We start from the raw sequence: 14,877 nt of genomic DNA, 5'->3' as shown, positions 1-14,877 counted from the left end.
GTCTACTCATCCATACAATTTTTGACTGCTGAGTTGCGTGATTGACAACTCACGCATGAAAAACCTCAATCGTGAGTTATTAGTTAGTTTATTTGTAACACTTTACCACCAGCGTGGCATCCATGATCGTGAGTTATGATAATTTGAGTTTCTCACAACAGTGGCTGAAACAGTGAATTTTGTTTCCTAAAGTTATAGTCGCACAAAGTTTATTTGTAATGGTGTAAAACATTGGAAATAATTATTTGTCATAGTTGTGGGCAAACTAGATGTTTTATAAACATTTTATAAATTAAATTTTGAACAGGATGGTGCTTAAAAAATCAAAATTGTATCAAACATAACAAAAAGCAAAAGCATAAGCATAGATGACCGTACAATTCGTAGTTGCTACTCCGTGATTGACCAGAACAATCGAAGTTGCACAGGGAATTAATTAATGGGGCTTGGGATTTGCTTATCATTCTTCAATTTGCACAAATCGAGAGCTCAAATTTAAAAGTCAATAACGACGCCGGCCACGTCCTTACGGTCATCGGGGAATGGAAGGAATGTTAGTGTGACTACCGTTGTTACTAGAGACCGAGATCACCTCTGCACCTCCACGGTTGTCTTGCAAAGGATTTTGGGTTAGTGGGGTAAAGTAGAGATCTGGAGTCACCAATGTTTGGTGATGCGATCCATGATATAATCACGCCTAATCGAATTCGCGACATAATTCGATAATCGCATTGTACGCCGTCGTCACTCGCCCACGCAAGAGCAAGCGACGCGATCAATAGATCAAACACTACTAACGATCCGCGGCGCTTGTTCATTTCTATGAGCGAACAACGCGCGACAAGTTTGATCCTGCCCTCATCGCCCGCCCCCGCTGGAGCAAGCGTCAAGATCGAAGGATCAAATGCTACTCGTATCAATCATAACAAAGATATACAAACTTCACAGAAAGTACAATTTTATAATTTGAAAATTAACGTTCAAGTCGCTTGCTCCACCTCTACATCTTAATATTTTTAGCTCATTTTCACGTGATTTGCGTTCAGTAGAGAACACTAACTTAATGTTTTGAAAACTTTTGTTAAACAAGCCGCACCCTACTCTAGTAGTTGCACATCTTAAAGAAATTTAATTAATTTACTCATTACGCGTGGTAAAGAAAGATAAATTATGGATGAAATTTTGAAAAAAATCCACGTGCTCGGCTGGGATTCGAACCCAGGACACTTGTTTGCAAAACTAGCGCTTTACCCACCAAGCTACCGAGCTACTTGGTGACTCAATAACTTAGAAGGTTACAAGTTTCGAATTCAAATCCCCTCCGATCACGCAGACCCTTTTCATAACCCTTATTCATCCATATCATGTATACTACACAGGCGCGCAGAGCGAGTGCGATTTATTTAGCGTTGAAGCCAATTCAATTCTCTGCAAACATCTTGGTTAAAACTTCCCGCACCTTTACTCATCTACAATACAGTTGTTGTGGAAGCGATGTAGTTATGGTAGGCAAACAATTTCAACACTAAATAAGTCGCACTCGCTCTGCGCGCGTGTGTAGTAACCAGTTTGCTACAAAGGTGACTAGAGTCGGTTAAAACCAAATCAATCGTAGAAGGGTTTCTAGAAGAGGAGAAACAAGTAGAGGTATTGAGTAATATTCTAAAGAGCCGTTCAATAAAATTCTGCAATTGGAATTATTTTGCGAATTATTCCATGTGCGATGTTTGGCATTTAAGTCACCAATGACGAACAATTTTGACTTATTGCGAGTCAATTTCAGCAAGTCATTTTGAAACAAATTATCTTGCTGCCCAGAGCATTGAAAAGGCAAATTGACCGCTATGGAAGTATATGTACTAAGCCTTTTTTCAACAGAAATACCCATAGTTTCAAAAACTTTGGTTTCAAATGACGAAAAAATTTGAATAATGTTTCCGGCAATACGCGACAGTCTCCTTTCTTTGCGATTTGGAAGGAAACCCTGATTCCACTAATATAGTTCAAGTTTCTTTGACCATCGGTGATGGCCGAAAACAAGAAGTAAGAAATAAAAATCATTATATAGGACACTTTAAATATGGGAGCTTGGAAAAAATGACAATTTGAAAAACAAATGCATATCAAAGAATATTTTGAAACCAAAAGTTATCGAATTTCAGTTCCGTTCGGTGATCATTATTACCCGAGAGCAAAAATCGAAGCCAACATGTTTCCCCTGATTAGGAAGTGGGTAACATTCCTTAATGATAGACTACTGAAGCACTTTTTACGTGTTTTTTTTCGCTTCCCAACAAAGCACTTCAAAAAGCGCCCAATTTTTTGTAGGTAGTCGAAGAATGCCAAAAATGCATCGCCCATCACCGTCACATATGTATGTAACTACGCACCAAATAATAGTGTCCCATCTAGGCACCAAGTGTAATTGGTGAGTTATGTGGTTTCACTCTTCGTTTCGTTTCTAGCCAGTCGAGTCGATGCGGTGGTGTCACCAAGCAGCGAAAAAATGCAACCGGAAATCGGTAACAAAACAGCACTCCGTCTCGGAACGGAGTGAAGTGGAAAGCCATAGATATTCGATTACGACGAACGACCGATCGGACTGACTCAACTATTGTACACAGCAAAAAAATAAATTGTAATAGCACGTCATTTAGCTGCACATCAGTTTCGTACCAAATATTGAGTACAATTACATCTTTTGACGTATAAACAAGCCAAGTTACATGCTACCAGGATTTCAGTAACGATTATTTTAGGTTTCACAAGATTAAACAAGTGACCTTTTTCGAATCTTGCAAACTAGGATAATACCCGATATCGAGATACGGAAAATTAAGTAAGGGAGAGTTGAAAGTAGATCATAGTTGTTTAATTTTACGTGAGCATGAATTGCAATGATTAAATTCCCAAATGAGCACTGGTTACCTCCATAAATCTGAATAACTATACTCTAATGAGTTCGTGAATTCAAGAAGACGTACTTTAGATCAACCAGGAGAATGTTCCCTTGACTTAGCACAAGTTCCAATGTTTCGAGTGTACTAAACATTCATAAAAATATACCAAACTAAAGGAATTTAATTAAATGGAATTTTCGTGAAAAGAAGTTTGGGTGCATACGTGTAAGAAATGTAATTGTATAACATATTTAGGACGCTGCACGCTGTGAACTAGACTAAATAATTTCATACATTTTGCCTTATGAAAGGCGGAACGATTATTGCAATACGAACGCTTTATGTATCGTTTTAGCATCACCTCACATCAAGGTGTCGATAAACGCGTGGTGTACGCACGGGCTTATCGATCGCAAGGTCCTTGGTTCAATTCCAGGTTTCCACGCAAACATTTTTTTTGTTTTCAAATTTTGGTTTCATAAGGCAAAGCTATGAATTTCAACCCGATTTATTGTGGCGAATTTTCATAAGTGGTTCCTATGTATTTTGATAGTCCATTTGCCTGAGTGTGTAATTCTATTTATTTTTCACTGTGCAACCGTACTCGGGGTAGCTCTCGCTGCGTCAAAACAAAGCAATCGTATCGTCGTCGTTGCATTTCCGAGCGCGATAAACCGATCGCTTTACCTCTGCCTTAGAACCATATTAGTTAGACTACTGGGATCGACTTCCGTGGCTTTGATGGTGGGAAGGGACATGTGCAAGCAAGCAAGCAAGCGAACGTTTTCAGCATCAGGAAAAAGTGTCGTATTTCAACTAGCTGCTAACCAACATCATTGGGCTCGGGACGGGGTCTTTCGAATTGTGTTGGGTGCATTTCGGGGTTGGTTTTGATTTCCCTTTCGTGTGGCCCGGGAGGATTTTGCATTGATCGACAACCACGATGCAGTCTCGAAATGGTCATCAGATTTCACTTTTCTTTCAGTAATTTTCATTGAGCATGGAAGGCATCGAAATGATCGTTTTAGCTACTGAAAGGATGGGTATACAATTTCCAATGATCGTGAATTGGATTCAACGTTCATTGATAAGTTCCTGGAAGATGGGAATGGATCATTGTTGTGTAGATAATAGGCGATTTGTAAAAGGTTCCTTAGGTTTTCAAATGCCACTTTAAGTAATGATGAAAAAAGAAAGGTATATGTACATTAAAATTATAAAATTTCATTTCATTTCGACACTTGTAGTGACGAACCATCTTAACCAATTAACATGATGAAACCTCGCCTACAATATTTCGCCAATTCCCTCGGTTCATGGCCGCTTCTCTCCATCCTCGACTGTGACCCACGCTCTCCAGATCCTGGTGCACCTGGTCAATCCACCTAGCTCGCTGCGCCCCACGCCTTCTTGTTCCGACCGGATTCGTGGCGAACACCATCTTTACAGGGTTGTTGTCCGGCATTCTTGCAACATGCCCTGCCCAGCGTATCCTTCCAGCTTTAGCTACCTTCACGATACTGGGTTCGCCGTAGAGTTGAGCGAGCTCGTGGTTCATCCTTCGCCGCCAAACACGCCGTTCTCCTGCACGCCGCCGAAGATCGTCCTTAGCACTCGGCGTTCGAAAACCCCAAGAGCTTGCAAATCCTCCTCGAGCCTAGTCCACGTCTCATGCCCGTAGAGGACTATCGGTCTTATGAGCGTTTTGAACATCGTCATTTGGTGCGGGTGAATTTTTCTTGACCGCAGTTTCTTGCGGAACCCATAGTAAGCACGACTTCCACTGATGAAGCGCCTTCGTGTTTCCCGACTAACATTGTTATCAACCGTCAGCAAGGATCCGAGTCTATCGTGACACTGCTTCCTAGGCTGGCCCTATCGTGCTTAGTTCCACCTACCAGCATGTACTTTGTTTTCGTCGCATTCACTATTAGCCGACTCTTGTTGCTTCGCGTTCAGGCCAAGTGAACAAATCTGACACCATTTAAAATTTTCTCCCAATGATATCCATGTCGTCCGCGAAGCAAACAAATTGTTCGGATCTCGTGAAAATCGTGCCTCGACTGTTGAGTCCGGCTCTCCGCATGACACCTTCAAGCGCAATATTGAACAACAGGCACGAAAGTCCATCACCTTGTCGTAGTCCCCGCCGAGACTCGAACGAACTGGAGTGTTCGCCCGAGATCTTCTCGCAGTTTTGCACACCGTCCATCGTTGCTCTAATCAATCTTGTGAGCTTCTCGGGAAAGCTGTTCTCATCCATGATGCCCATCTTGATGAGTTTGGCTCCAATACCATCCTTGCCAGCGGCCTTGTTGTTCTTGAGCTGTTAAATGGCATCCTTAACTTCCCCCTTCGTGGGAGCTGGTTGGTTTCCGCTGTCCGCTGTGCTGACGAAGGCTTCGCCTTCGCTACCCTGACTTTCTGTGCCTGTGTTCTCCGCGCCATTCAGGTGTTCATCGTAGTGCTGCTTCCACCTTTCGATCACCTCGCGTCCGTCCGTCAAGATTTTTCAGCTCGCGGCACGAAGCCTTTGCGGGATGTGTTGAGCTTCTGAACTTCCGCGTTTCCTGAGAACGGTGCAGCAACTCCATCTCTTGACATTCCACCTATTCCAGGTAGCGCTTTTTGTCCTGGAATAGGCGGGTTTGCTGTTTCCGCTTCAGTTTGTATCGTTCCACGTTTTGCCGCGTACCATGCTGCATCATTGCAGCCCGCGCTGCATTCTTCTACTCCAAAACCTTCTGGCTTTCCTTGTCGAACCAATCGTTTCTTGATCTCCGTTCCACATATCCGACAATGCTTCCGGCAGCGTCGTAATGGCTGCTTTGACTATCCTTCAGCAGTCCTCAAGAGGGACCCTATCGAGCTTTCCCTCACCCGGCAACGCTGCCTCAAGATGCTGCGCGTACGCATAGGTGACATCTGGTTGTTTTAGTCGCGTTAGATTGTACCGAGGCGGGCGTCGGTACCGTACATCGACGATCACGGCATGTTGGCGCAGAAGGCGGCAAGCTGGCAACCCTGCCACCCATTTCGAAGGCGACGCGTTACGTTGTCAATGCGCCGCGTCAAGACAAGTGACAGCTGTCAACACACACCGGGTGACCTGTCAGCGAAGCGTTTCCGGCCATCCAATCATTATCGTCAGACAGTTAACAAGTGTAGAGTGAACTATTATTTGCACACGAGTTCGGAATCTAAAGTAAAATTCTAAAACTAGATTTGATTATCATTGATAGTTCTGACTATTGCCTAGTTTGTATCACAGTAGTGAATTGACTTCCTGGAAAATACCGAAGACGACTTTCGGAACCGAGTGTGAAAATTCGAGGTTAGTGTAGCCAGGTCACGTTCTACCTACCTTGATACCTTGATGGCTACAGCGTAGCATCACGCCATTGCCGGGCGTATTGTAGAGCTCCATCTTCGTCGGTCTTGGGTGAAACTTCTCCAGTTGCCCCGAACGTTTAGGGTCGCCAGGTCCTCTTCCACTGCGTACAGCCAGCGTATTCGTGGTCTTCCCGAAGCCGCCGACCTCTGCCTGGTTCCCTGCTGAATATTATTTTCGCAATTCTTTCTTCCGACATTCGCACAAAGTGACCAGCCCACTGAAGTCTGCCGTATTTTACACGATTGATAATATTCGCATCTTTGTACACTTGATACAACTCGTGATTCATGCGTCTGCGCCACACACCATTTTCGAGTTTCCTACCGAGCCACCGGAAGAATCAATGTTCTATACAGGGCGAATTTTGTTTCCGTTTGTAAGCTGCGGGACCTAAGCTGGTTACGTTGGCCGTAAAAGGCCCGATTTGCAGCCGCAACACGTCTTTTCACTTTGCGGGAAACGTCGTTGTCACATGTCACAAGTGTTCCAAGATAAACAAATTCTTCAACAACTTCAAACACATCCCCATCAAACACTACCTCAGCACCTACACCACCGTGCCTGACACTATCTCTGCCTGCAACCATGTACTTCGTTTTGGTAGAATTAATAGTCAGGCCTATCGTCGCTGTCTCCCTCTTCAGAGGCACGAAGGCCTCTTCCACTGACCTGCGATCAATTCCAATTAGGTCTATATCGTCCGTTATACTCCCCGTCCATTATACTCCCGGAATTTGTCTAGGATCATTCGCAAGCTAAACATCTGGTCCATTATCGAACGGCCCTCATGAAAACCAGCTTGGTATTCGCCAACGAAGGACTCCTCGAATGGTCGCAGTCTGTTAAACAGGATACGCGAAAGAATTTTGTACGCCGAATTCAGCAGGGTAATTCCTCTGTAATCGGCACATTCCAGTCTGTGCCCTTTCTTGTAGATAGGGCGGATGGGGCCATCGAACCAGCCGGCGAGCAATTCCTCGTCCTCCCATACCTTCAGAAGTACTCGGTGGATCGACTGGTAAAGCTGCTCGCTTCCGTGCTTGAGAAGCTCGACCGGGATCTCGTCCTTCCCAGCAGCCTTACAGTTCTTCAGCTCGCTGATAGCCTTTTTAACCTCTCCTATGGTCGGTGGGCCCACAGCTTGATCGTCGTCATCTATGTTGATCCTGTTCCTCGCTACATTTCCATTTCCACCGTTCAACAATTGCTGAAAGTGCTCCTTCCACCTGGCAGCCACCGCCGTTTTATCGGTCAGCAAATTCCCTTCTCGATCATTGCACATGGCGGGCATTGGTACGGTATTGTGCCGCGTACCATTGACCGTTGCATAGAATCTCCGCATATCATTCCGGTTCATGCTTTCTTGAGCGTCAGCTACTCCACTTTCTTCGTACTGCCTTTTCTTTCTGCGGTGGATTCGCTTTTCTTAGGCTCTCGCTGCCCTGTACCGCTCTCTGTTCTGTCGGGTACCGGCCACAAGCATACGGCTTCTGGCGACATTCTTCATGTCTGTCACTCTCTGGCACTCTTCATCGAACCAGTCGTTTCGTCTTCGTCGTTGACCAGTGCCGATCACTTCCCACGCCGTTGTTGTCAGAGCTTCGTGGATAGGGTCCCACAGGCTGTCAACGTCTCCAGCAACGTTGATTCTTCCCAATTGCTCGTCTAGTTGCTGACGGTATTGCGCAGCTACCCCATCAGTCGACAAGCGTTGTATATTGAAGCGCAGCGTTCTGTTTGTTGTGGAATTCGTGACGCTGGATAACCGCGCCCGAATTTTAGCTACAACGAGATAATGATCCGAGTCGATATTAGGGCCTCGGAAGGTCCTGACATCCATGACATCTGAGAAATGTCGCCCATCAACCAGCACGTGGTCTATTTGGGAGCAGGCATCGCCACTCGGGTGTCGCCAGGTGTGTTTGCGGATATTCTTTCGTGCGAAGTAGGTACTGCTGATTGCCATCCCTCTAGCAGCAGCGAAGGTTATTAGCCGCAGGCCATTATCATTGCTAACGGAATGGAGGCTTTCCGTTCCAATGACGGGTCGGAAGAAATCTTCTTTCCCGATCTGCGCATTTGCGTCGTCGATGACTATCTTGATGTCATGTTTTGGGCACTCTCCGTAGGCCTTATCCAGGCTCTCATAGAACTTATCCTTCATGTCATCGGGCTTATCATTCGTTTGCCATATATGCTGATCAGGCTGTAGTTGAAGAGCTTGTCCTTCATTCTCAACACACAGATTCGGTCGCTTACCGGTTTCCATCGAATAATTCGCTTCATCTGCTTCCCAATCACTATGAAGCCAACTCCACGTTCTGCTCTGTCGCCACCGCTGTAGTAGATGTGGTACTTGAATGAAGTGTTGGCGCTGGGGTCCACCGCTCGGAATTCGCGTTCTCCGGTTCTCGGCCAGCGTATTTCCTGGATAGCAGCCACGTTCACGCCGACATTCCGCAGTTCACGAGCAAGGAGCCCAACACGCGCGGGTTCATTCAAAGTTCTCAAGTTCCAAGATCCAACTTTCCAATCATTGTCCTTTATTCGTTGCCGGGTCTGTTGCCGTAAAATCAATCCGTTTGCTCTACTTTTGCCTTTCTTGGTTGGTGAAGAATCTTCGATAGACCACCTAACCAGGGTTGCGCTACCTACATCGTGCTAGAGGGGCTGCCTCCTCGATGCTGACATGATACAGCATCGTCCGCTTGTTCTTTACATGATGACCACGGTCATAGCCATCACAACCATCCACCTTTATCAGGGCTTTGGAGGTACACGTTCTATTAGTTATCAAAAGAATGATTTGATTTCTGAATAGGTGAAAGTACGTGTCCGCAGTCCGTCCCTTTGCTAGATCCGCGAGTTTGCCTGAAACAAGAAAAGTAAGAAAATTATCTTTAGTGTTAACCTTCATCCAGCCAACATACTTTTCACATGCAAAAAACACACTAAAATGTGCATAACTTTTTTGTTTCTCGATGGATTTTGTTGAAATTTTCAGAACTTCCCGAAAAACTTTTCAAGTTTATGGTCCAGGAAACTTGGGAATATGGTCCACGTGGTTCCGGAGTTATTCCGGATTGTCTTGGGGTACCAAAATTGGCCACATCGTCCATTCAACGGATATCTCAAAACCCAGATGATCTAGAAGGTTGGTGTCTTCGGCAAAGTTGTTCAGCAGACCAAGGGCTATCCTGCAGTAACAATCTTAGTTGGGAATGTATCCGCTAGGTGGCGCTAGTAACATTTTTTCTTCAATCTTCTATATCTCAAGATCCTGTAGAGCTAGAAGGATGGTGTCTTCAACAAAGTTGTTCAGCAGACCAAGAGTTATCCGGCAGTAACAATCTTAATTGGGAATTTATCCGCTAGATGGCGCTAGTTACAAATCTTCTTCAATATCATATGTCTCAAGATCCTGATGAGGTAGAAGGTTGGTATCTTCGGCAAAGTTGTTTAGCAGATCACGAGCTATCCGTCAGTAACAATCTTAGTTGGGAATTTATCCGCTTGGTGGCACTAGTCACAAATTTTCTTCAATCTTCTATATCTCAAGATCCTGTAGAGCTGGAAGGTTGATGTCTTCGGCAAAGTTGTTCAGCAGACCAAGAGCTATCCGTTAGTAACAAACCTAATTGGGAATTTGTTCGCTAGGTGGCGCCAGTTACAAATTTGGAATAAAATTCTTCTTAAACAAATACGGCAGCGCCACTAAAACTCAAACCAACTTGATCCCTACACGCAAAAAAATTGTGCGGTAAAAACTACCATTTTAGGGGGTTAACTTAAGCGCTCGCACCGGCAATTTTCAGCAGACCAGAAATGCGCTTGATTTTACATGTATTGTGGCTGTTGAGCTGCGAAATCAAGCGTAAAAAATCTCGATCATAAAATATAAGAAATTTAAAATTTTCCCCACGATGTGAACAACTTTGCCGAAGACAAACTGGAGCCACCCAACATTGATCTGCTTGTTAACTTTTCATACATAAAATTAAAGAAAATTTGTTACTAGCGCAAGCTAGCGAATAATTTCCCAATCACTACCAGATAGCTCTTGGTCTACTAAACAACTTTGCCGAAAACGCCAACCTTCTAGCTCATCTGGATCTTGAAATATAAAAGATTGAAGAAAATTTGTAACTGGCGCCAACTAACGAACAAATTCCCAATAATGTTTGTTACTACCGGATAGCTCTTGGTCTGCTGAACAACTTTGCCGAAGACACCAACCTTCTAGCTCATCAGGATCTTGAAATATACAGTACTGACCCGATTTTGTTAGCTTTTTGACCCGATTTTGATAGCCTATTTTAAATTTGTCAAAAAATTGTTATCGTTATATTTTACCACGTTTACGTTAAAATTTATGATGATGATTGATATCATGCACGTACGGGCGTAGCCAGAGGGGGCTATGGCAATGCCTTTTATTAAGTATTAAAAATCTATATTACCAAAATTAAGGAGGGGAAGCCCCTGATAAAAAATACTGGCTACGCCCATGTCCATCGCCCTCCTAAAAGTCCATGTAACCATGTAACACGTCAAAATTTGAAAAACAGGAACAAAATAAAATGACCCGATTTTGTCAGGTTCCCCATTTTGTCAACCTAAAATTCATCGAGGGGCTGTCAAAATCGGGTCCTTGCTGTATAAAATTGAAGAAGATTTGTAACTAGCGCCACCTTGCGGATAAATTCCCAATTAAGATTGCTACTGCTGGATAGCTCTTGGTCTGCTAAACAACTTTGCCGAAGACACAAACCTTCTAGCTCATCAAGTTGAGATGAGATATAGAAGATTGAAGAAAAATTGTTACTAGCGCCACCTAGCGGATAAATTCCCAATCAGGATTGTTACTGACGGATAGCTCTTGGTCTGCTAAACAACATTGCCGAAGACACCAACCTTATAGCTCATCTGGGTTTGGAGATATCCGTTGAATGGACGATGTGGCCAATTTTGGTACCCCAAGACAATCCGGAATAACTCCGGAACCACGTGGACCATATTCCCAAGTTTCCTGGACCATAAACTAGAAGAGTTTTTCGGGAAGTTCTGAAAATTTCAACAAAATCCATCGAGAAACAAAAAAGTTATGCACATTTTAGTGTGTTTTTTGCATGTGAAAAGTATGTTGGCTGGATGAAGGTTAATATCAAATAATTAGTAAATCGATCTAGATCCTATAGCCTCGAAGATACGAGTCATCAGACAGTCTTAGGGTGTGCCAAAACGAAAGGTCACCGATTTGTAAGTAGAAATATTTAAAGTGTTAATTATTGTACTTACCATGAACTTTAAACAAACAGTTGAAGCAATACACAACAATACAAAACCGGGCAAAACAGTATTCGCTCTCAAAACGGTTACTCCTTCGCTCCACCCTAAACTCCCTTGACACGGCATGTTTTGGGCCCAGTTTCACCATCACCAGGCAGTGTTCGGAGTCAATGTTAGCGCCACGATAGGTTCAGACTTCAGTTATGTCGGAGAAGTGCCTCTTGGAGGCGGCAAAATCCATCAGTCGTAGGCCGTTCTCATTCTTCAGCTAGTGGAAGTTCAGCGCCCAATTCAAATCATCGGTCTGAATTTCTCCTGCTGGCCAACCTGAAAAGGCGTCTTGCAGCTGCGAATAGGGCTTTTTACGGGCTCCGTAACCAGCTTAAGTACCGTAGCCTGCAGACGAAAACAAAATTCGCGCCATATAGGACACGAATCCTTCCGGTTGGTCAATACGGCCATGAATCCTGGACGTTGAAAGAGGTCGACCGAAAAGCGTTTGTAGCGTACAGTGCTGCGAACAATACTCAGCGGTAAACAAGAAAATGGCATCTGGCGGCGTCGCATGAATCATGAGTTGAACCAAGTATAAAAAGAAGTGGATATTATCAAGCTCATAACACACGGCAGGCTGCGTTGGGCTGGTCACGTGGTACGAATGCCCGAAGAACGACAAGTAAAAATCATATTCAGTAGAGAACCCGGACGAGGCCATCGGCTTCGTGATAGGCCGCGCACACGTTGGCTGTTTGCAGTTGAAGAGGACTTCAGAGTTCTTAACGCTCAGGGTAACTGGAAGCGATTGGCTCAGGACCAAACCCAGTGGAGAAGGATTATCCAATCGGCGTAGATTCAACGTAGCGGATTGTAGCCCATTAAGTAAGTACCGTAAAATCGGGTGTAATTGATCAGAAGGGTGAAATTGATCATCGTATCACACGATTTCATTCATTTGTAATGGAGCACAAATATCAATGTAAGCTGCAATAAATGAACGTTGTTTGTCGTAACTATTGTCGAATTGTGTGTTGTGAAGTTTTTTGCGTTAAAGAATGTTTATTTTATGAAAATAATGTAAAATTTCAAAATCATGCACGGTGCAGTATTGACAAACACCTATAAACTTCTATTTATAAGCAAGGATTTGAACATGGTACAAACCTGAAAGTTTGTGAGGATGCTTGAGATATATCCGCAAACCAGATTTCATCACCAAAACTCGTACCAATTAGCTTATATTGTTGGAATAATTAAATTTCTGCTATATATCATTGAATTCCTTAAGGAATTGCATACATTTAGGCGTTTTCAGCGTAATTCTTGAAATTTAACTACTCGTTATTTATATAAATATTGCATTATTAAGAATTTGACAAGCATATTTGGATTCAAGGAGTTCAAATTGATCATTTAGAGTTGTTTTGAAAATTAACAATAATGGCATTGACAAGTGATCAATTTCACCCCGAAATGAGATCCTCTGATTTTTTATTTTGGAAATGTTTGTTAACACTAAAATTATATTTGTTAGAAAATTTCGGTACATAAGTCGATGAGGCTTACCTTCGTACTTGTTTTCCTGCATTAAGTTGTTTGGCATTGTTAATATTATAGAAAACAGACTAGAAAATCCGTGAAAAATGATCAATTTCACCCGAAATTACGGTACGATTTTATTAACCAACTGTTGGTTTTAGGTCAGTTTCAACCCAGTAAACACATGATCGCATATACAAATGTCGCATATACAAATGTGGAGGCGATATTCATACATTTTTCATGCAGCCTTATGACGCATGTACGTATATCGCATCCACATTTGTACTCTTATGCGTTATCGTATACGAGATGGTGTTTACTGGGAAGACCATAACGAAATTTGATATGTTAGATAGATTATTAACTTTGTAGATCCTAAAATCATTATTGTAGTGAGTCCTCCTATCTCTTTTTAATATTCCGTTTAATTGCATTGAGTGATAATGGTTTTCACCATCCCTTATTTGTAGATCACTGTGGGTGGACTCTTTGGAAGAGGTTCATGATTTTGAAATTGCTTTTCATGTCGGGAAGGAAACTTCCAGCCTTTCAAACCCTTGAGGTTCATCCATATATTTCATAATGCCAATTTTAGTTCTTTTTTGACACCCACCCACCCCCTCGTAACGCTTTTTGTATGAATATTCTACAAATTTTGTATGAACCGTATCATCATAAAGATACCCATCCACCCCTAAGCATGGTGAAATTAGTGAATGGGCCCTTTGGTAAATATATAGTATTGAACAATAATTATATTGAAAATGAAAGCACATCAATACTGCAGACAATTGCACAAATATTTCATCTTTGCATCACACTTTGCCAAGGCATTATAACTCACCAAACATCTAAAGTTGCATGTTGCCTTCAATTGAAAAAATCCTTTCTCATCCATCCACATTCAGCATTATTCAGCAGGTAAATCCAGCTCAACAAACGCAACGATTTATCTCCCGAGTTCCCACTTGGGACAGGTCGAATTTCGTTCCACAGAAATCGGAATCATCATCCATTATTGTGTGTGGTGTGGACCTTCCACAAGTTGAGATGGTTTGCAGATCGGCACCGGACCTGGCAAGACAATTTTCCCACCAATCTCGTCATCCTTTCTGTGTGAAGGAAGGTATGTACGTTTCGTTGGTTGGGTTATCGGAAATTTTGAAAATTCTCCGCTTTTCGGCCATCAGTTGCTCGAAAGGGTCCTTCTATTGTGTTCTCCCGGGTTTTTGTTTCGTTCCGGGGGTTGCGAGGATATTACTCATTCAAATTGCAACATTCGAGAGGAGATTATTAATGATCTTTTTTTTCTGGTTCGGGAAAGGGAAATCCATTGTGTAGGTAAGGATCGGAGTGAAAAAGGGTCGCCGCCGATGGACAAAGCCCGAAATTTGCTGACTCGGACGCAATATTGCGCGCTTCGCTCCGGTCCGGTGCGGAAAAGGATGGCGTCAGTTGCCGATGGCGCGCCGGAATCTTCTTCTGATGGATTTTTACGGATAGAGGATTTCAGTTTTTAATTAGATTTTGGTCAGCGGGAGATCCGGCAGCTTTTGTGCATGAGGAGGTGCGCTACGGTCCACTTGATGGATCATGGATCGAGCTACCGAATTGCAGACGCCGAAAGGTTCTTAGCGCCCTTTCTCACATTAATTACAATCCCAAATTTGAAAACCTGACGGATGAAAGGCCAAAACGATTAATATCAACGTTTTGGTAATGGCTCAAGGAAACAAATCGCAGTGGCCTAAACTT

The 14,877-nt window shown here is 43.2% G+C and overlaps 1 non-coding gene across 1 annotated transcript; it reads right to left on the bottom strand.

Moving 5' to 3' along the window:
* Nucleotides 1-1,197: 1,197 nt before the first annotated feature.
* Nucleotides 1,198-1,269, bottom strand: Trnaa-ugc. Its single transcript has one exon. It is a non-coding gene; the product is annotated as a tRNA-Ala (tRNA).
* Between the last annotated feature and the right edge of the window lie 13,608 nt (nt 1,270-14,877).

Source organism: Aedes aegypti, chromosome 3 (genome assembly GCF_002204515.2).
Source record: "Aedes aegypti strain LVP_AGWG chromosome 3, AaegL5.0 Primary Assembly, whole genome shotgun sequence".
NCBI classification, from domain to species: Eukaryota; Metazoa; Arthropoda; class Insecta; order Diptera; family Culicidae; genus Aedes; species Aedes aegypti.
This window is presented reverse-complemented; position numbering and strand designations above follow the sequence as displayed.